Consider the following 24,469-nt stretch of genomic DNA (forward strand, 5'->3'; position numbering starts at 1 on the left):
CTTTTTCAATTAGAATAAAACCAACTAAGTTGCAAGTACAAAATATTATAGTAAAGTAAATTACAGTAAAATATATAATGATGAAACAACATCTTTAAAAAACTTAATGAAAACATAAAAATACACTGATGCACATTCTTTATTAATCATTTAGAAGCAGAGTTTAAAAATCTTGCTGTTTTTGAAGGAAAGCTACATCATTATCTTGCTCCGACCAAATGATCGCACTCGATGTCGTACTGTATATACGAACTTCCCAGGAGGACTTGAACACACCAAAGGGTCTGAGAGTTTGTTAATTGTCTGGCATCGGATTGTATTATCGTTCTCTGACCATTAGTCGTCGCCCTCTAACCCTTTTAATAACACGCTGTGTGTTTGTGTATCTGGTTTCTGTCGCCGAACGCGTCATTTCAGGGCACGTGTGCTTCACTCAGCTGGCGTCTCATCAGTTGGCTCGTGCACATCGCAGCATACGCAGGCTGATCGAAACGCACGCCCGGATTTATCGGAGTACAGTCGGAACGCCACCACAGGGTGAGCATTTCTCAGGATGAGCGGTGAGGGAAGGGCACGCGCATGGACGCGCTCAGCCCGGTTCTTCTGTGAATCAGGTAAGTGAAAATCCGCTGCATGTTCTGACACTAACAGGCTTGAGTTCGTATTATTTTATGTGTTCTTGACACAGAACTGTACCAATGATGGGATCGGAAGTCCAAAAGCTATTGCACCTGTTGTTACTGCATTAATCAGTGTTTAGGATGTTCTGATGTGTTTAAACTTTACAGACGAATTAAGTATTTCACTAATACTTAAGTATTAAGAATTTAGCTCGTGTTTTGGTGATTTATAATGGATGCATGAAGCCAGTTCACCTTACTTTCTGTGAATGCATACATGCATGCATACGTGTGTGTGTGTGTGCCAGATGCAGTCACTTAAGTTAAATCATGTACTGTACTGTAACTGAATAAAGTATCACATGATGGGTAGATTGCTTTATTGGGGTTAATTAAATGAACTGTGTGTAAAACGTGATTTAGATTACACACATGATTTAGATTCTGTCACATGACAGACATGTATGAGCTGTATTTTGCTCAGATCTTGCTCTTTCTAAACTCAGGAGAGTCTTAAGTTTACATTCTTTTAGCAGAATTAGCAAAAAAAAAAAAAAAAAATGGACCAATAAGTCCATGTTTCTCAGGAGATAAATGTATAGCCATGTAAACTTTTGAATGGGGTCATTTGTGTAAATTCAGTTATTTTATTTTTTGTGCTATATGTAACTATATTTTATGTGAATCAGCCTATTAAGGTAAGCAATAAAAGCTATTATTTATGATCTCCCTTTTTCTGCAAGTAGACTCTTGTAAGTAAACTTAAACTGTATGAAGATTTTTGGTCTTTATTTTTTTTTTTTTTTTTTTAGTTACAAAATTGTACCAGTCAAAGTGTCCTCTTTATTATGATTTGTTTTGCATGTAAGAATAACAAAGTCATCAAGATGATGAAATTACACAATAGGAGCTATGAGAATGATGCAAGTGTGTTTCATACATGTAGAGCATTGCAGAATCAAAGTATTTATGTCTACAGCTTTTCATTTTAAGCATCTAAGCAGAAGCCTCATGATCATGGAGGAAACATAAATTCAGTCAAATGTATCTAAACTTTGATCATGTAAGTCTGGAGATTTTGATGAGAAATATTTGAGTCTGTAGTGCTTAGGAAGGTCTCATCTCTCCATTTATTTTTCACAGAAGTTGTGCATGAGATTCTGGTTTGCATGTAAAACTAAAGTGTATGTTACATCTGTTTTTCTTGCTTTTTAAATCTTAAGTGCTTCATATGTTTGATTTGAGTACATGCTTTAGTAGTGTCATATATTGAGGTTGTCTGTTGTCATGAAGCAGATGGACGTCAGATGTTTCTGGCAGTTTTTCTGTAGATATTCAATCTTTTGAACATAATCCTTGTTTGAATTCACTTAAGACACGAACTCGTATCTGTATCTCGTACTTGTATCCGACTCATATCAAAAGGAATCTAACAGAATCATGAGCAGTTTCAGACTTTTTTTTTTTTTTTTTAATCTCTTTGATTAGATCAAAAACCATTGCGTTTTTGTGTGTGTGTTTGCACGTGACTCGTGAACTTCATCCACTTTACAGCTGTCGTGTGTGCGTGAAGTTTATTTTTAGCTGAACTGACACCTAGGTGGTTTTCCGGGTCTTTGGGGCTGAAGAGGAAGAGATTATTGGTTGATTTGTTTCTTTAAGTGCTGATTTGATGGGTTGATAGATTGATTGTGTTTCCAGCAGCAGAGTCAGAAGGATTCAGTCTGAATCAGATACGGTTTTACTGTTTTTAGTTATTTATATCTAGGGCTGCATGATTAATTGAAATAAAACTGTAATCATTTAAAAATTAAAAAAATGAAGAAAGTAATGGAAAGTAAAATTATTATATTGTTTTATATATTTTTTTTAATTTAAAGTGAAATATTACAACAGTAAAAGCAATTCTTTTTTTTTTTTTTTAGTAATTTATATATTATTTTAGTAGTAGTATAAGTAGTAGTAGTAATAATAATAATAATAATAATAATAGTAATAATAATAATAATAATAATAATTATTAATTGTAATATCTGTAAAAACTGTATTATTATTTTTAAAATTTTATTATTATATATTATTTGTATTTTTTTACAGTCTAGTAGCAGTAATTAATAGTTAACGTTGCTTTTGTTTTATAGCAATGTTGATGTATAATCACAAAATTATGGGGACAAAATTAGATTTCTTTCTTTAAATTACAGTCGCAATTATCAGAAAAATCACTTTTTTTTTCAAATTGTATATTCAAATACACAAAAGAAAACATTAAACTGACTTGATTGTGCAAATTAGGCATAATTTTTTATTAAATTACACAATTGTTGGGAGTTGGTATTTTAATTTATAACAAAGTTACATACACAATGTTGTTTTGCCTCTTTTTTTGTTTTGCCTCTTTTTTAAATAAAGTGACTCATAAAACAAACTATGTATGTGATTTATTACTGAAACTCTTTCTTTAGGTCCGCTCTGTCTGTGAATTCATGTCTTTACAGCCGAACATTGACCCGTTCAGTAACTCAGAGACTCTGATCAGAGACTTTAATGGTCCTGACAGACTGTGAGCTGCTTTAACCCTTAATATCACTGCTGCATAATGAGTTACCGTCTGTTTAGGAACACAAACACTGGCAATTCTCAGGAAGCTACAAACCTTTATTTATTCTGTCCTGAGGAGAGGCAGGTTGGCAGCTATTGTTTGGCAGAGGGTGATGGATTGTGGGTAATTTGACTTTGAAATCTTCATCTGTTCAGTGGGGTCTGATTTTGGATGATGTCATCACTCAAATCGTTTGCCCTCAAGGTGAACAGAAGGAACTATGACACACACACACACACAAAATGTTCTATGCACAATAAACACTATATACTACTGAAATATATTTATATGTATATATCAGTATTTGTCTTGTTTTCCAGTACATATATCGAAACGTTCTTAAATCAAAAGCCATTTACTTCAATTTCAAAATTGCTTTAGATAAAGTCTTGTTTTCTGAAAAAAGCATCAAGTGAGTTTATGCATAGAAATATCTGCTAGTGGGCTCAGAAAAATAACTTACTTCAAAGTGAAAACACTGACCCCACTGGCAGATACTTGTTCTTGTTTTAAGCACAAACTCAAGTAATTTTGATCAGTTTCTCAGAAAACAAGTCTCATTTTCCTTCTTAAACAATTGTATCTAAATTTTAAGAATGTTTATAGATATTTGTACTGGAAAACATGACAGAACACTGAGTGGGGGTCTGTGTAATGTGTCTTTGTGTCGAGCAGCACAGAACAGACATTAATCACTCTGTCGGGCAGGTGGAGAGAGAGGAAGTGAAGCAGAGAGGATTATGGGAGATGTGTGTTGGAGGACAGCAGCTTGTGCCGCGCTCATTCATCATGCAGTGCGTTGTGGGATATGTGAGGTCAGCGTGTGTTGAGCAGGACGTTACACGCACGCTTACACATGGAGGGCTGATGTCTCTTTCCTTCTGATAGATTCTCAACAGTGTTGTAATGAATCTGTTGTTTTCTTGTTATTCATGCTAATTACTGTAAAAATATTTTAAACAACTTTGGCTTTTGCATTTAAATACCACTCTAAATGGCCTGATAAGCGCAGTTCTCCCACCCGTTTTAACATATTTCAAGATTCAAGATTTTTATTTGTCACGTACATGGTTATATGGAGAGCATATGACCAGCAGTGAAATGTAAGTCAGGTCCACTCCATGGACAGTGCAATTATTAAAGGATACAAACACAAGAAAATTATATATAACTATGGTATGGAAAAAGTAAGATAAAATAAGAATAAAATAAAATGATTATAAAATAAAATGCACAGGACCGTATACGGTAGACTTAATGAATATTAAGATGAGCAGGAATGTACAAGAGAAGAATGTGCAAACAGGTTGTACATGGTATTTACATAGCAGCAATAGAGGTAAATAAATAAAAATGACAGAAATTGCTGTGTGCAAGTGACAATATGTATTATGTGTCTTACTGATAATTAAGTGAAGTCATGTAGAAGTTAAGAGACTGAGTTTGAATTTAGGAGCCTGATGCCCTGGGGGAAGAAGCTCCTCCTAAGTCTCTCGGTTTTATCATCAGGCTACGGAAGCGCTTACCAGCTTTTGCTTTAAAAGTACCAAGTAATGACCCATAAAGAATATTCGTACAATATATTTTATTAACATTGCAAAGAACCAACAGGAAAATAAATGTGTGCCTGAACTAGCAGAATACTTGTAGTAAATTAATAATATAACAATAACAAATTATAACAAACTTCAGCATATTCTGAATCTCTAACATATAAAATGGACTTCAAACAAACATCCTCCTGTTATGTGCAATATAATCTTTCAAAAAAATAAACATTTTGCAGTAGCAAAATAGACCACAATGAAATTATGCAAATGTGTGGCAGTGCAAATGTGCTTAGCTAGATCAAATGTGTAAGTTCTTGTGTAAGAACAGGAGCTGGTATACATGTTCAGATGCTAGTGTGCTCCGCTGTGCAGTTACTATATCTCCTGCCGTAGAAAAGACTCTCTCTGTAGAGACACTGGTGCCAGGAATACACAAGTATCTTTTGGCCAACTTGGAAATCAGAGGAAACATCATCTGATTCTTACTCCACCAGCTAAGAGGGTCCTCGGAGAGCACTCCAGTACTTGGTCACTTCTTCCTCCGCTCTGGCATAAGCGGACATAGGCTGCTGCTGGACTCTAGCATCAGTAAAGGTCTGCCCCAGCAGATTCTCTTGCAGAGAAGATGATGACTTTCTTTTGTTAGAAGGGCTTTGGTGTTGCTCCTCCTCAGTGGTCAGGGTGTCTTCTTACCTCAATGTGTTGTGCTCTGGGGTTTCCTTCTCTTCAACTCTCACCTCTTGCTGTAGGTAAACACAATGAGAAGAACAGGTCAACACAAAAGCCTTACATTTTTAAATCATTATCTTCAATCCGAACACATTGATGGCTTGCTTTATCTCCCGGACCATTGATGACTCTCCAATACAGTCCTTCGTGTCCTGGATGAGTTGAGCTTGCAAAGGAGCAAGCAAACAGATGGTGGGGCTGCTCTCCTCTGACATGAGAGTAGTTGCATCGTTCATTGGCTTTAGGGACTTAATAATATCCTCTGCATTTGAGATGAGTGCTTCACTGAGCGTGCAGATGTCAGACTCTCCTCTCTTTACCTGAGGAGACAGTAAGGCAGCAGAGACTGTTGCTCCAGAAACCTGTCAACCATCTCATACGCACTGTTCCACCTGGTACTCGCATCTGTTTTCAGCTTGTGTTTCGGCAGACCAAGTAGAATCTGCTTCTCTTCAAGCTGGTGTTTTGCAGTGGTACTGCGGTGAAAATACGTAGTAATGCGTCTCACCCTGCCTAGTAGCCTTGACACAGTGGGCAACTTCAGCGCCCGCTGAGAGGCCAGGTTAAGCGTGTGGGCATAGCACTTCACATGCAGGAAATTACACAGTTCGGCAGCAACAGCCATGTTGGATGCGTTATCAGTAACTAAAACTAAATGTTTTGTAGTGACCTTCCATTCCTCTGCTACATTCTTTAACAGTTCAGCCATATTTACACCTGTGTGGCTCTCATTCACTGCTCTTGTCTGAAGCACATGAGACGCTAGCTGCCACTCATCTGTAATAAAATGCACAGTTACGGTGACATAAGATTCTGTGGCAATGGATGTCCATGCATCATATGTTACAGCTATCCTACCCGCTTTCTTCAGTGATTCCATGACTTCGGTTTTGGTCTTGTTGTAGAGTGTGGGGATCGCTGTGTCTGTAAAATATCTCAGAGATGGGACATTGTATCTCGGCTCCAAAGTGTGCAACATAGTGCAAAAGCCCTGGTTCTCAACGACTGAATATGGACGCAAATCCTTGGCAATAAAAGTTGCGATTGATTGTGTAATGCGCTTTGCCCTTTCCGAGCCGGGTGGAAGCTTCGACAATATAGTTTGCTCGATGGCCCTCTGTTTGGCAGCAACGACCGGTACAACTGAGTGTTTTTCCTCCTCTGGGTGGAAACGTGTCATATGGCTTCTCATATTTGTCGTGTTTCCGAAATATTTTAGTTTTATTCTACAGAACTTACAAATAGTATGGCTCTTGTCCAGCTCCTTCCCCCTTCAGCTTCATAGAAGCCAAAATATTTCCACACGTCAGTTTTAACGAGGAGGGTGTTTGGATTTCGTGTTCAGCCATTGCGTCTCTGTTATGTGCATGCCACAGATGGTCCGGGCACTGCACTTCCGCACTTCAGAGTTCCTCGTCAATATTACATTATTATAAATAAATATATAATTTTTTTTTTTAAATTGATTTTTGACATTTGTGAATCGTTTCAGAGTCGTCCACGTCTGCATCGCGATGCATCTAAGAATCTTTTTTTTCCCCCACCCCTATTAATGATTTTAACAGCTCTGCTTTTGCAGCGTTTGAGGAAGAAGTCCTGCAGAGAGGGGAGAGCAGACCCTGAGATGTGCTCAGCTGTGTGCACAACTCTCTGCAGGGCTTTGCGGTCTTGACTGGAGCCGGTCCCATATCACACTGAGATATATTGTGTGTCAATTAAATTTTTTTTGGCCCTTGATTGGAAGTTTTCAGGATTGCTCCGCTGTCACAGATGGTACCATTTTTGCCTAGCTTTATTAACCTTTAGTAACCTCAGAAATGTTTACACCAAGGTACTTGAAGCTGCTCACCCTCTCCACAGGGGTCCCACTGATCTTAAGAGGAGTGTAGGGCCACTGCTGTCTCTTCCTGAAGTCCACAATCAGCTCTTTAGTTTTACTCACATTCATAGAGAGACAACTTCCTCATCAGACATGATGTTGGGACAGGACATATCAGAGATAGATCATGGATCAACTGCGGTCCATTGCAGCCCTACTCATTACTGCCACTTACTGTAATGGTGCATCACTGATGTTGTTTAGTCAGTCGTGAGTATGCAACAAAATTCAAACACAACAGCTCATAGGTCACCAAAATTGACCTTTAGTACTGAGCGGAAGACTAAGATGCTTTTTGCATGTGCTTGTGTATGTAGTCTTTGAATGCTTGAAGGGAACATGAAGTGTAGTGTGAGTGCACTTTCACATGAGACACTGATAGTGAGTGAGGGGTTGTGTGGTTGCCCCAGTCTCAGAGGTGTCAGACGACAGGATTATATTACATCATCTGACCCGTTACCAGCTCTCGGCCAATCCAGACACCGGTTCTAGACTCATATTTAGGTCAGAGGTCACAGGGCACAAGAATCATCTGCTGTCCAGCTCAAATCAGTGGCCAGTGTGTGAGGCGATCTCATTACCCATGTCCCTCTGTAACACACACATCTCTATCTGCTGTAAAGAGCAGTCAGGACAGTCATGTCTAATTTTGTTGCGTTTGCTCAGTTTGCTTCAGTTCTTCCTACTTTTAAATATTTGAGTAGAGATAACATCATGGAGGACCACTGTCCATGCAAGTTCAGCCAAAGTGTTAAAATAATATATAAGCAAGTAAAATATTACTTTTTTTTTTCTTCACACGTATGATGTTAGTTGTTGGCTGTTTAAGAATGGCACTGTGCTCATCCTTAGCTCTCAAACTGGAGTTGCTTCTTTATTTAAAGCAACTTAGAATCTTTTCCACACTTCACCACAATGGTAACTCACACAAAAACCACTAACGTAACAAAGTTAAAATGCCAACATAATAGAACATTAGACATTAACAAGTCTCCCTATTTTCTCATTTTGCTAAAAAAAAAAAAAAAACGCCTTGTGCAAAGCATGATGGGAAGTGTAATACTTATTTTGAGCTACTTGATTGAAACATGTTCTTTCAAAAAGAAAACATTTAAGCCAAAAAGTTACCATTTTAAATCAGTTTAGCATGATGTTATCATGTTTGAAGAACGAGAAACCTGAACAGCCGTGAGCAGCATCAAAAAAAAATATATATATATGTATGTTTTGTTTTTTAGTTAAAGATAAGAGTTTTATGACATATGTTGATTTTTCCTGTTGATGTAGTTGAAGCTTTTATTGAGCATCGTTCCATTATCAACATCAGTGAGAATGAGAAATTATTGCCTGAAAATGGTATTACAAACCCTCTCAGTTATGAGTTCTCATTTGTTTCATGTGAGTATCGACTTTGTGTCAGATGTTTCTTCCAAAATTCACTATTCAGTATGAGAGTAAAAGTTATACAAGGTTTGCTCTTGGATGCATGAAATGAGTTCATAGTGAGACTTTTGAATCCAGAGAAACTGGACACTTGAGAATGCTGCAGTGGACAGAGGTTGAACGCATGTAGCTGCTCTTTTAGACTTTCATGTATAATTGATCTCTTTAAATAATGGATGGCCGATATTGCAACACCTTCTCTCTCTTCAGCATGTTCGTTTATCCAACATGTTCTAGCAGCTGTTTGTTTTATTTCACCATCACTGCTGGGTTTAGGAAAGATTTGCTCAGTATTGGTTTGAAACTAAAGAGTTTTTCGCTTTTAGGTCATTTTCCATCTCATCGATTCAGATTTCAGCACTGAATTATGGCTATGAAGCTATTCTAAGTCAGAAACACAGAGCTCTTCGGCTCTTAATGAGGGGGAAATCAATCACCTACAGTCAACACGTGTAATTAAGCGCAGCGTTCGTCTCAGCGGGGCTCATTATCTCATATTAAGCAGTACGTCTCCGCTGAGGTCATTACTGCGTTATAGCTGGCTAATGTGAGCACAGACCTTGCTATTCATAGCATACATATACCTTGAAAAGGTTTTTAATTTTTATTCTCTCATCTGCTCATCAAGGGTGTATTTATTTAATCAAAAATTTGATTTATTTCTGTGATAAAAGCTGAATTTTCAGCATCATTACTCCAGTTTTCAGTGTGACATGATCCTTCAGAAATCATTCTAATATAAAGATTTGCTGCTCAAAAAATATTTCTGATTATTATTAATTCTTATTACCATAATTCAATCTTATTATTATATTTTAGGGTTTTTAGATTTATAGAAAGCATTTATTAGAAATTGAATCTTCTGTAATATTATAAATGTCTTTACTGTTCTAATTTAATGCAATTTACGTGCAAAAAAATGTGGATTCTGTATTTTGTTAAACCACACATGATTTTTAGTGATGCACTGAAATAGTGTTTAATCATGAAAATGCTGAAGTAATGCTTTCTCTTCAGATTGTCTATTCGTTCAGTCATTCTGGTGTTCATGTGCACGTCAGTTCAGACAAGGAACATCAAGCACTTTTTGACAATATGCATTGTTTCAAAACATCTTTACAGAAACTCATCATAGTAATGTTTTTAATGTATTAATATTTTCTTTCATTTGCAGATTAGAGCAGACCGATATTTACATTTTGCGATGATATAAACAATCAAGAATCAGGAAATCAGTCTTGCTGATGAAAGTACAGCATCAGTCATCTCATAGATCATAGAATCAAAACAGCTCAAACCTTTTACAAGGCTGCTGTAAGACTCTTAAAACATTTAAATAAATATTAAGGTTCAAATGCATACATTTATAATAAATCTTAATTAGATTTAAAGGTGAACGTGTTTTGCCTTTGCCTGTGGTTTTAACTCATCATCCTTACCACTGGGAAGTGCTTGTTAGTTGTAATTCTAGTCTGTGTTTACTAGGGCATTGACAGGTGGTTGCTAGCAAGTTCTGGATAGAATTTTAAGTCCCATCCATTTAAAATCATTTTAAATTCCACTTAAATTCTTGAAATTGAATTGAGGCAGCAAATAGGATGCAGAATTGCCATATGAATTTTGAATGTGAGGAAGGTTAATATGCGGTAAAATGAATAAAAATAGAAATCTATTAAAAGAAAATAACAGAAATTAAAAAAGTTATAATTGTTATTTCAAACTTGAAAAGCAAATATGTTTCATGGAGAAAATATGGCTGGATTTTCATTTAAAAACAACTGAAATTTGAAGTTTTAAAAGCAAGGTTTATGTGATTCTGTGTTAGATACAGTAAGATAGATATAGATAGATAAATATAGATAGTATAATAAATTTATAATGCACGTATACAAACTATGTCTGTATCTGTAGACACTGTCACATTTTGATAATTTCCCGTTAAATTATTCAAATAAACTCATCTTCTTTTCACCATAAAAGCATGTTTTGATCTGCTAGCCTGCATGACCGTAGCCAGAACTAAGTATGGTGGTAGAAATCAAATCCTAGCATCATCGCCGATGGCGTCACACCTGCACAGAGCAACTGCAGTGATTATTGACTTTGAGTTTTGGTTGCATTTAAAGTGTTGATTGCAGCTGTTTCTAAACACGGCGCTGAATGAGCCGCTCGCTCCAGCATGTCATTGTGTTCAGCACAAACCCACAAACCCCAGAGCTGCCAAAAGTGATAAATGAGTGGCTGCTCTGCCCTTCAGGTCTCTATTGGCTGTCTCAAGGGAATCTGCGCAGTTTAATCTTCTAGCATATCCAATTACACAAACGTGTGTGTGTGTGTTGGTTGGTTCGTGTGGGTCGATGGGGTTGTGTAAAGTGTGTGAGGTGTGTCGTACATGGCCTGAGGTGTTACTGTTAATTTTCTCATCATGGATCTGTCACTCATGATTGTGTTTCCCGCTGATGTCTGATGACCTCGTCCTCTTGTGCTGCTCTCTGGGTTTCTGCTTCAGTCATTTATCCACTTCTGACTTCATAATAAAAGTCTTTTATGTTCTGAATTCATCACAGTCAGAATGAGGTTATGAGGCAGAATATGGGCCACAGAAATGTTTGCCTGTGTGGTGTGTTTACAGAAGAAAAGATTGATTATTCTATTTCATATTTAATGGAAAGAGAGAGATGGATAGAGATGTTGCAGGGTAAAAGGAAGTAAAAAAAAAAGTGTTAATAAAATTGGCTTGTGTGGATCTGTGGGCAGATGTGGATAGAATTTGAGAATCTGCTGAGGGAGTTCTAGAATCGTTAAAGGAACACTCCGACTTTTTGGGACTTTAGCTTATTCACAGTATCCCCCAGAGTTAGATAAGTCCATACATACCTTTTTCATTTCTGTGCGTTCTGTAAGTGTTATTTTGACGCACCCACCGCTAGCCTAGCTTAGCACAAAGACTGGATGTAAATGGATAATGGTAGCATAGTAATCCCATTAAGTTGACAAAATAATGCAAACATTTTCCTATTTACATGTTGTGATCTGTATAGTCACAGCGTGTACAAATAACAAGGCTATATGAGACAGAGACCATTTTAATCGTATAAATACTGGGAACTATCTTCTCACTAGGCGTAGGAGCACAGTTAAAGTTACTTGGGCGGAGTGGCTACTTGGGCGGAGTGATTAGCGCAGCACTCGAGACGCGCCGTGGTGAGGAGCAGAGAGTTCGCTCAGAGTTGGAGTAATAGAGTCAGCAAATTACTAGATAGTAAATTTATAGTGTACAATCATGGGTGTTCGCTGTATTGTAAAGAGCTGCGACAATAAACAGGGGAGACCAGGTAATACTATGATGTTTCATAGAATTCCAATCAAAAACGCTGACCTGATGAATCGATGGCTACTTGTTCTGGGTATAGTTCCAAACACACCTGTAAACACCATCACGAAGTATTTCGTTTGCTCTGAACATTTTACTGTAGACGACTATTTTGAAAAAAAGCAAGTTGCCACACGGGCCATGAAACGTGTGATAAAGGATACAGCCATCCCAATAAAGACAGGACAAATTGGATCACCTGTTGCTGCGGTAAGTGTTCCGTTATGTTTTGAGATGACTAAAATTAGCCATACTGTAACAGTGCCATGCTAATGTAATATAACCTTAGTAGTGACACTATTACGTGAATAGGGGCTCCGTGTATCCCCTTTATTGTTATTATTGTGTTGTCATGAACACACTGTCGCTCAATAACAAATGAGCGGCGCTAAATGTAACTCTCAGGACTAATACATTCAACTTGCTAATGAATTGGAGGGGGATGGGCAGTTTTCTTTTTTGAGAAAATGTTTGTGAAATAGTAGGCTAACGTTACTGTCTGTGGGTTCATTGTGCAAAAACTATTTGCCTTGAGCTATTACTTTCCCCATATTCTTGGCTATTGTAATGCAATTATCTAACATTACTGTATTATATGCTGTTGAATGTATTTGGTCAGCTGTAATAAATTGCATTTCAAATATATCAATTCCTGTAATAATTCTTTATACATTTTCTGTGATAATTATCAATCAGGATGAGATGAGTGTTCTACAGCACTTTGTAACTCCTCGTCTGTGTATTCTGGCTCAAAAACTGTATGGTTCTGGATCTTGGTTTGATACACAGTAAAATTCCTCTGAGTCTTACAATTCCTCAAAGTCAGCCATGATCACGAGTCACGTCTAGCTAGTTAGTCACGTTTGTTTTGTTTACGGAACCATCAACAGGGCATCTCGTGTGCTGCGCTAATCACTCCGCCCAAGTAGCCACTCCGCCCAAGTAACCTTTAACTGTGCTCCTACGCCTAGTGAGAATATAGTTCCCAGTATTTATACGATTAAAAATGGTCTCTGTCTCATATAGCCTTGTTATTTGTACACGCTGTGACTATACAGATCACAACATGTAAATAGGAAATGTTTGAATTATTTTGTCACTTATTGGGATTACTATGCTACCATTATCCATTCACATCCAGTCTTTGTGCTAAGCTAGGCTAGCGGTGGGTGCGTCAATAACACTTACAGAACGCCACAGAAATGAAAAAGGTATGTATGGACTTATCTAACTCTGGGGGATACTGTGAATAAGCTAAAGTCCCAAAAAGTCGGAGTGTTCCTTTAAGGTATGGTATTGTTAAAGGGGTCATATGATGCGATTTCAAGTTTTCCTTTCTCTTTGGAGTGTTACAAGCTCTCTGCATAATGCATTTATGAAGGACTGTTTCCTGATCCTGGGAGAGAATACTACAATGCTGGAGCTTCTGACTCACAGTCTGTGAGTACGATTACATATGTGAAAGATTTGCCACTGATGATTCAAACGTGAGTTTTGAGCAGTGTAGAGCAGTGGTTATCAAGCTTGTGTGTTCTTTCTCCGATCACAAATGCAGACATGGTTTTATGTTTACGCGGCGTGATGCAACGCATCGTGTAAAAACAGTATAAGTCATTATAATCTGTAATTCTGTCCCCACTGGATGCAAAAAATGTCTCGTTTGTAATTGGTTTTATTGGTTTTGTCTTGTTGCGCTGGTGTTCTGACCAGGACACACATCACAGTATGGTAAGGGGCGTAACATTTCCGTCACACGCTTGAGGCATTTGACCAAACTTTGGGGGAAAAACACAAAGTGCTTTTTCTGTTTTTGAACTTTTGTCATTGGCAAATAATGCAGCAAAGACTGCTAAAGTCAACAGATTTTTATTAATAGACAGACCAATCTCTGTGTAAAAATAACATGATGATGCTGCCATCTTTCTAAAAGCATTTTTATCCATCCTGTAATTTGGCTCAAAATCTCAGGTGAAAATTGTCATTTTGACCCTCCTCTACAAAATAGTGGATTACTCAGTAAATATACATCCATGGCTTCGAATATTTTGGCTTGCTTCTTCATTTATGTATTTCTTTTAACAGAAAAATGATTGTAAATCAATTTTAGCCATGAACCTCTCATTGAGTTGAAATGAAACAACCCAAGTTTTTAGTCTTTCTTTTTGGTCTAAAATTTACTTGAAGTTTTTATACAACTGACTTAAAGTTAAGACCAGTCTCAAAGGACGAGGTTACATTGTTTAAACCGATTTATACAACCAGCCCTTGGAGTTAAAGTACAATTCTCATTTATAATCCTAAAATTCTTATAATGAGATTTTCTAAAGTTTCAAAAGGAGTTCTAGAATATCTCCTCAGGTTTCCAGGCTGATTGAGTCTCCATTCTGTCTCACCATTTCCACAGTCTTTCTACAGTGTTTCCATGGAGAGCGAGTGGTTGCTACAGAGCGTGGTTTATTGGTGTCAGTGCGGGGCTGCGTGAGGATTGCTGTGACCCCGAGGGTTCGGCTGGCCCCTTTCACAATGGGCCGACCCGTTCCAGAGTCCCAGCGCTGCTTTTGTTGCTACACTCATATATCAAACGCATTCTCCTGCTAGTGGTTCCAACAATGCTTCTCTAGGGCCATTTCTGTCCTCAAACACTCACACACTCACATCAAAGACCCAGTGGGGACGTTCTGCGATTTCAACACATGCAAGAGCTTCAAAATGAGAACAAACCCTCTCCTGTGTGTCACCAAACAACTTCTATGCTCGTTCTTTTTTCTTGTCTGTCTGTATAAGAAGTAGGGCTGACAAAAATCATAATTTACCTAATTTGCATTAAAATGCTTATTTGATTTTTAAAAATTTAATTGTTGTCCACACAAACATGCCTGTAATTTGTTACAGTGCTCAACCAAAAAACACAAATGCAAAAGAAGGCGAGACCTAATGGACACTTTTCAGAATCTGTTAATTGTGTCAGATGCAGGGTTATTAAGGTTAACTAAAACTATGTAATAGTGCTGTCAGTATTAAAAAAAAATTTAACTAATTAATCACACATTTTTGTGTGAAATTAATCGTGTTTAATTATACCTAACATTAAAGTTTTTAAATATACTTTTATATTGCAAACATTTCACATTCAATCTTTAAATTAATGTACAGTAGAAACAACAAAGGCAGTATTTGTTTTTTTTTTTAATATTTGTTAAATGGCGTCTTTTTATGACTGAAGGCATGTATAACTGATACATGTTTTTTTCCCCTAATATTTAATCATTGACTATAGCCATTCAACATTACAGTATAATTGAGAGCTATCAATTTTAACATTTATTAGACTTTAAAAATAACAAAAATGTTTTATTAGACTCATAACATTACAGTATAATTGAGAGCTATCAATTTTAACATTAAACTTAAAATGTAAATAAATTTTTTTAATTTATGTGGAACTAAAACACTAAACACTTTAATTCAAAATTAAATCGATGAATCCTTAAAGCTACAAAAGTTTTTGATTTCCCTTTTTTATTTTCTTTTGTTCTTTGATTAACAGACATCAAAGCACTGGTTATTAGATTATTTTGGCCGCTATTACTTTAAGAGCTGCCGCTGTTGAACATGACACGGATCTGACATGCATCCTATTTTCTCACAACACTTTACCTTATCTGACCCACTTCAGGTCTTAAAGTCTCTACTAATGAGCTGAGGAGTTGAATTGGGTGTGTTAGATGAGGGAGACAGTTCTGGGCTGCTCCAGGACAGTTTTGAAAACCACTGCATTTTAGAGACCTGTTCTTAATTGTCTCATATAACAAATACTTACTAGTCTCAGCCTCAGCCTTACAACTGTGACAATGAGCATATCAGGATCAACTAGATGCTGGATTTGATATATTTAAAATTCACAGCATAGAATCTTTAAAATAAGTCTAAGAGTTTTACAGGTTAATTACAGGTTAATAGTTTTACCGGTCTGTTGTAGGGCCATGTCCACACCCCTAAACATGACGTGGCACAAAACGAAACCTGATTGGTTGCTTTACCTGTCAGTCATGTGTCCTCTTGGGTGGTCCTTGGTCATTCAAAGCAGCCAAGGTTCCCAGACCTTCTGCCGTCAGTCTGAAGCTCTGGCTGTTCGAGACTAAATACTTACATGCGGTTTTAGGTTTTATTTAATTTATTTTTTGGTTTTTTCATGACTTAACTGATGACATAACTATGGCATTGCATGCTCGTAGTTTCTTTTGCACTTTAATATGAAATGCACAGCACACACTGCCACTTGTGTGTGTGCAATTGAAGAGCAGGTGCCATGAGTACAGTATAACAGCAGAGAGGACAGGAAAAATCACTTTTACTGACATACGGCCTGACAACATCTCATCTGACCGCAGTTCACTGTTGTTCTACTGAAGCTCCTCGTCACCTGTAGATTTTCCTCACTCGTTTGACTGGCGCATGGCACTGAGGTGTAGTGATGTGGTCGTAAAGACATTCTGTCTAAATAAATGCAATTCTTGTCAAGAAAAAAAGAGACAGAAGCAGCAGTTGTTAGTGGGGTAGCCAACCCTTGCTCCACCCCTATGTAATTGCATTACATATTTTTAACAGCACTTCTATATATACAGTGTTGGGAAGGTTACTTTGGAAGTGTAATAGGTTACAGATTAGAAGTAACCCTATTTAAATGGGTCATATGATGCGATTTCAAGTTTTCCTTTCTCTTTGGAGTGTTACAAGCTCTCGGTGCATAAAGTAGATCTGTAAAGTTGCAAAGACTAAAGTCTCAAACCCAAAGAGATATTCTTTATAAAAGTTAAGTCAACCACACCCCCCTAAAATGGCTCGTTCTAACACACCCTCACATGTCTATGTCACTATGTGGGAAGATCTGCATAATGCCATCCAAATGTTCATTCAAAGAAAGAAGGTGTAACTCTGATTCTCGCTGTTGCTGCCGGCACCATGTTGTGGAGACACCGTTTCGTTGTGAAAGTGAAAATACTTTGTTTGGCCTTCCAAAAGAGGACACAACTAGAAATCAGTGGTTAATTTGTATTTACACCACTGTTCCAGAACAGTTCAACACAAATATTTAGTGTGCAGCACATTTTATGGAGGACTGTTTCCTGATCCTGGGAGAGGAGACTACAATGCTGGTGCTTCTGACTCACAGTCTGTAAGTACATTCACATATGTAAAGGATTTCCCACTGATGATTCAAACATGAGTTTTGAGCAGTGTAGAGCAGTGGTTATCAATTCCAGTCCTCACGCCCCCCCTGCTCTGCACATTTTGTATGTTTATCTTATGGCTTCAGATGTTTGTGCTTTTCGAACATAAGTGCCCTGCGAAGTGGACATCACAGGATATTCTGCCATGATTCCAGTTTGAAGCGAACATATATGTTCCATTCAAAGTGCATTGAAGTGTGCGAGACGTAAATTTAAATTGTGTTTATTTACAGAGGTATATGATGTCACACTTGTCCGTGTGTGAAGATGGTGCGCAGTGCAAATCTGTGAATAAATGTTCTGAAGTGAAATAAACTTCAACAGATTTCCCCTGCTCAGGGAGTAAGGGAGCAATGAACACTGTGTAGGGACCATGTTGGTTGGAACACAGTTCATGCATGGAGCTCATTTCTAATGAGCTGATTATCTGAATCAGGTGTGTTAACAGAGAGACATGCAAAATATGCAGAGCTGGGGGCCGCGAGGACTGGAATTGAGAACCGCTGGTGTAGAGTAGAGCTTGTTGTTTGTGTTTCTCTGATCACAAATGCAGACATGGTTTTGTTTATGCGGCGTGATGCAACGCATCATGTAAAAACACAGTATAAGTCATTATAATCTGTAATTTTGTCCCCACTGGATGCTACAAATGGCTTGTTTGAAATGGGTTTTATTGTTTTTGTCTCGTCGCGCCGGTGTTCTGACCGGGACACACATCACAATATAGTAAGGGGCATAACATTTCCGTCACATGCTTGAGGCATTCGGCCAATCACAAAGCACTGGATAGCTGGCCAATCAGAGGACACTTTGCTTTTCAGAACGATGAGCTTTTTAAAAAACGATGTGTTTCAGAAAGGTGGGGCATAGAGGAGAAACAATAATGTATGTGGAAAATAATGTGCTTTTTGAACCTTAAACCGCATAAACACATTACACCAAATTCACAAAATAATGTTCTTTTTAGCAACATCATATGACCCCGTTAAAAATTTAATAAGTAGTGTAACTATTTCAATTACTTTATTAATGTAACTGATTACATTTGATTACTTTTTTTTTATTATTTTTCTAAATTTCGAACGAATGTTTTCAGCTGTTAATCATTTTGAAACATTTAAACCAGGCAGGGTTAACCTTACAGTCTACTCTAGACTGATTACTGTTAGACTTTCAAAATCCTTCATCACTTGAATTATGATTATAATAATTAAATTTTAATGTGCAGCCACCACAAAATCAGATTTACTTTGAGATCATTCTGATGTTAAATACAGATTTAAAGGGGTCATGAAATGAGAAACTAAATTTGCCTTGATCTTTTGGAATATAAGAGGTCTTTGTACCATTAAAACGTCCTGCAAGTTTTCATAGCTTAAGATGTCCTCCCCATTATAAACGAGCCATTTATTTAATCAAGCTCTAAATACAGCTCGTTCTGGATCCATGGTAAGAAGTGACGTCACGGTGCGAAGTGACGTTTCCAACCATTTTGCATATGACCGCCTTCAGCACAAGACAACTAACGCTCATTTCGTATCGTTGTCGTGCCCGCGCGCCTCACAAGTGTTCAGTCGACGGACAGCGAGTGGGTCTGTGTACAGGAAAAATTACAATGGCACGCAGATGTGCTCAAACACATATAAGGTTTTTATCATTGCAAGAAGCCATCGCTTCGAATGCATCACCCGCTACTAAACAGTTTACGCTCAATCCACAAATGTTCTGGCTGGGGGCGTTAATAAATGATCCATAGGCACTGTCGTTAGCCAATCATAACAGTGGGCGTTAACACTGAACTCTTAAAAGGGGAAAATAACCCCAAAAACAGACTGTTTGAATCAAAGGATGAGAAAACAGGGTGGGAAAATGTCATAATTCACTACATTTAAAAAAAAGTTTTTTTTTTCTTTTAAAAAAAACTATAGTACAAAAAAAACTATAGTAATACTATAATTGCACCTAGGGGACCATAATAATAAAATAAAAAAAACCATGTCATGACCCCTTTAAAATCATAAGATATAGTTTAATAGCTGATACTGATACTGTTTTTGAAATCTAATCTTTGCATAGCTATGACAGGAAACACTGGCATCTAACAATGCTTTGGAAAAAAACTGTTAATCTTAAAAAAATAAAGCATATTTCTTGTTAGTAAGACATATGGAATTAAATAAATTATGCTTTTGGACACAGTAAGCAAGCTAACATGCATTACAATCTATATCTTCCATTCTATTAAAATGTATACATTTTAATCTGAAAATTTTACCGCGTCCTCAATAAGCACCATTTTTGAAGCGTGCGCATGAGCATAAATGGGAACCCCAGAGAATGTAAGAGGAAACCCACGATGAATCAAACATCAAATAAAGCAAAATGACAAGAATCAAAACATAGCAAATTAATCATCAGGTGCCATGTTCAATACAGCAGCATCTCAGAGATCTCGAATCAGTTAAGTAGAACTTATTACTCCACCGCATGTGTGTGACATCATTAACTAATGTGGTTCAAACGACGCAGATGCGACCGTGTTTGGGTCGTGACTGGCTAGTTAGTTTCCACAACAATGGATCATACGGTGGTTAAGCAGTGAGTTATGTCGTTGTAAGGGAAACGTACCCCTGGTAAGCAGTGCATCGTCAATGCATTGTGATATCGAATGGAACTGAATTGAAGACATGATAATCGAACCGTGAGACCAATGTAGGTTCAACCAAATTTCTGAAGCTTCCCTGTCTATTTTAATTTATTTTTTTTTATTTTAATATTTTTTTTTCTCAAGAAAGAAAAACTTAAGTAATGTTACAAATCCAAAATATGAAATTTTATGATAACGACCATAATGTGATTTTTTTTTTTTTTAAAAACACTGCTTTCATACAGTGAAATATTACGATTAATTTTAATAATAATGTTAAATTTTTTTCTTAAGTACTACTTTTTACAGTAAACTATTACAATATTTTTTATATTTTATTTAATAATAAGTGTTATAATTTTTATTCTTATTTTTACTGTAAAATATTACAATTTTTATAATCAAATTTATTTAATAATAATAAGGTAATATTTTTTATCTTAAGTACTACTTTTTACAGTGAAATATTACAATATAAATATATATTTATTTTTTATATACTAATAATAATAATAATAATAATGTTTTTATGTTAGATTATTTAATACTAGTTTTTAACAATGAAATATTGCAAAAGTCATTTTAAATCTTTTAAATGTTATATTTAATAATGATAATGCTATTTTTCTAAAATGCTTATTTCTATTTTACAATATATTTACTGAGTAATTAACTAACCCTCATTATAAATTATTTTTTTATTTTTGTGATTATATTTTTTTTTTTACAGAATTTGAACAGCAATTGTTTTCATCGACTGACTGCAGTTTTACCTTCTCTGTGAATTTGTGGATGAATCTGATGTGTATTTTAACACTGGCAGAGAATCAGGACACAATTTCACGGCTCTGTTGACGCACATCCCATCCAACGATGCTGTGAAATCTATGCAAATTTTGGCTTAATAGTTCCTGAAACCCTGTGAGAACAAACCCATCGGCCCACAGCGACCCGCCAGCATCTAGAGCCGCTGCTCTCCTGCTGTGTGTGTCTGAACGCGCTGCGGCTCTAATCTGACTTTGATATTCCTCTTCATGCCCTGAGCACTGTTTCTTCATCATATAAACACAGCTCACTGTGTGTGTGTTTCTGTTTAATCTACAGACACACATCTGTGTATTTCAGTTGGTTTTTTTTTCCCTGTATTTCTGTATGGTTTATTGATAATCCGTTTCATTAAAAAGGGTGTCATTAATATTTTTCACACTGCAATTTTAATAAATTATTCAGTTTAGTGTTATTTATACAGTGATATCTTACCACAGAATAGTGCTATAAGCTTATTGTATTTTTTCTGAGAACAATTGTGATTGTGATTTGAAGCACTGTAAAATAACTAATACATTTACTGTAAAATAAACAAGTATTTAAGAGAAAGTATTATTATTGTCATTATTATTAAATAAAATTAAACAAAAACAAATATTACTATTGTAATCACTGTAAAACAAGTACTTAATAATAAATACATTATATTATTGATTATTGAATAATATAAATATTACTATGATATTGTTTCACTGTAAAAATTTGTATTTATGAAACATAATATTAAATATTATTTAATTAATTTAATAAAAAAATTCTCTGCTAAAATATATATTTTTTTAAAGTATTGTTAAAACACAAGAAACTGTACTATTGTATCTTTTCACTAACATGAAATTAAGTATTTAGGAAAAAAAATAATAGTAACATGATTATCATTATTATTAAATAAAATATTAAAATAAGTATTGCTTTTGTATTTTTTTACTGTAAAGTAAATAATCATTTTATTTACAGCACAACTGTACTGTGTGGAGATGCATTTATTTGATGTTTTATTCATTTAATTTGTATTTATTTTATCTTGATTAATCATTCAAGAAATAACTTGTACGATATCTCACCTCAATTTTGAATCTTCCTTTTAAACATTTTTTTCCTGACTCTTCATATTCATGTCTTTCAGGTGTGCAGGTGTCCACTGGGAGACTGTAGTGATGATTATCTGTCAATCACAGCAGAGCCGGCCCCCGTCAGCAGTTTGTGACCAATCAAAAGTGAGAAAGAGGGCGGAGCCGGTCTGATGACTGACAGACGAGACATCCACTCACACTCATCAGTTCAGCGATGGTCACATAAAAGCACAGAGACATTTCTGTTGCACTTGTTTTACATCCCAATCATGTAGACTGAACTTTATCCATCAGTTTTCCTTCCTTCAGCGTTTTTTTTTTTTTTGTATTCGTTTGTGTGATGCTCAGTGTGCTCCGCCTGCGCCGTCTCATTCGCCAGGTGCCGCTACAGACCAGCTTCATCTTCCTCTTCCTCCTGTGCATCCTCAGCGTCTTCCTCTCTTCCTACTTTCTGTATGCCGTCAAACGAAAGCTGGAACCGTCGCTCACAGCAGGACACTCGGCCGATGACCTCTACGTGACCCCATCTCGGCCCCTCCCCTTCCTGTCTGGAGTGGGCGGGACACTGTCGTCCGATGGCACTCGGACAGATCCGGTTGTGCTGGTCTTCGTGGAGAGTCCATATTCACAGCTCGGACAGGAGATCGTGGCCATCCTGGAGGCGGCGAGGTTCCGCTACCGGACGGAAATCTCTCCCGGAAAAGGAGACATGCCCACGTTAACGGATGGACAGCGGGGTCACTTTGTGCTCATCATCTACGAAAACATCCTGAAGTATGTGAACATGGACGCCTGGAACAGGGAGTTACTGGACAGATACTGTATGTATTTTGTTTTGGGTGTGATCTGATTGTTTTATGTGAGCCACTCTTTATCACTCCATTTTCTCAGAGTCTGAATTAGCAACTTCCTGCTTGGAACAGTGCTCTGCCACAAGCAGTGAGGTTTGTAAAACCTGGAGAAAGTGATCCAGTAGTCTCAAAGCTAGAGCTAGAGATTTTCTAGCATTACAGACAGCAGGCAGAGCAAATATAAGGCATGTATATTTGATTGATTTAAATTTGTATTTGTTTGTGTATTCATTTATATTGTTATTTATTAATATTTATTTTCATTTATTGTTAAATCATTTATCTTTTTGCCATTTAAATTTTATATTAGGGCTGCATGGTATATCGAAATTATCGAAATATCGCAAATGTAAATATGAGGTTATGCATATTGCAATGGCATGCAATATCTGAATCATTTTAATAATAGGCTACTTAAATCAAAACATTGCAAAAGTTCAAAGTTCGACACATATAGCACAGAACTGCTTGATGTTAAAAAGAGTTAAGTGCAGCAAGTTGCAGAAAACAACTCTTTGCCGTCTCTTCTTGCTGTCTGACTCACACCTGAAGCGCGCGCACAAGCCGCATCTCGCACAGCGTATCTTCAGTTCTGCTGCACACGTGCAAAGCGTGCGCACACAAAGAGACGGCACTCGAACACTGAATTTATTCGTCTTTTTGCATCTCCTCCTCATGTTTGAACAGACATATACACACAGAATTATGTCAATAGTACCCCTCTCGCCGATCATTCTCATGAACGCAGTCAGTTATGTTTTAAATTAATGTAAACAGCTGAGAAAGAAATCGGATGTGTGTGTCATTACACTGGATCCGTGCAGTCGGATTTAAAGGAACAGTAGCCTATAAATATGTGCCGCTGAATGTCACTTATGTTAATCAAACAACAAAACGGCTATAACAAAGGTTAATCTAAATTTAATTCATACAGTGGACACAATGCGGTGTTATTTTACACTTATTAAATTTCTCTACCTGAATACTACTGTTTATTTTATCTATGCTTTTTTTGTGTATTTTGTTTATTGTGTATTTGTTCTCCCCACCTGTAACGATCAGTCCACTGAAGGCGAGTGTAAATGAACCCAAGTGCAGTTTATTTACAAAGGTGTAATCCAAAATCCAAACAATAATCCAAACAATAAACAATGACTTGACTTGAACAAACTTGACGTGGCATGAACAGACTAGACTCACCGACCGCAGAGTTACCAGATTGTTTTAATAAAATTAAGTTAATAATGGAAGAAATATGGCTAATTATTGAATAATTGTGGGTCACATGACAAGAAGGGCACAACACCAATGGAACAAGACCACATGACTAAAGCAACCAATGAGAACAAAACAGAACTGATAATCACATGACCAGACCAATAACACCAATGAGAACATGACACATACACAAAGCAGAGATACATGAGGGCAAGGGAAGCATGACACAAACAGCAAAATCAAACAATAACAAAATAAAAGACATGAAAACATGAACATGAAACAAAACCCAAAACAGACATTACACCGCCCTTTTCTTTCTTTTTTTTACTGACTGTTCACTTGCTTTTCATCATGTTTGAACTTTCTCATACTTTAGTTTTGGCTGTGGTATATGAAGAAGTACTTGAAGTGTATGGAAAGCA

At 36.7% G+C, this 24,469-nt stretch overlaps 1 pseudogene; it reads left to right on the top strand.

The window, feature by feature from the left end:
* Positions 1-352: 352 nt before the first annotated feature.
* The window catches only part of LOC109085891, a 38,291-nt pseudogene continuing 14,174 nt past the window's right edge, over positions 353-24,469 (top strand).

Source organism: Cyprinus carpio, chromosome A14 (assembly GCF_018340385.1).
Source record: "Cyprinus carpio isolate SPL01 chromosome A14, ASM1834038v1, whole genome shotgun sequence".
Classification (NCBI taxonomy): Eukaryota; Metazoa; Chordata; class Actinopteri; order Cypriniformes; family Cyprinidae; genus Cyprinus; species Cyprinus carpio.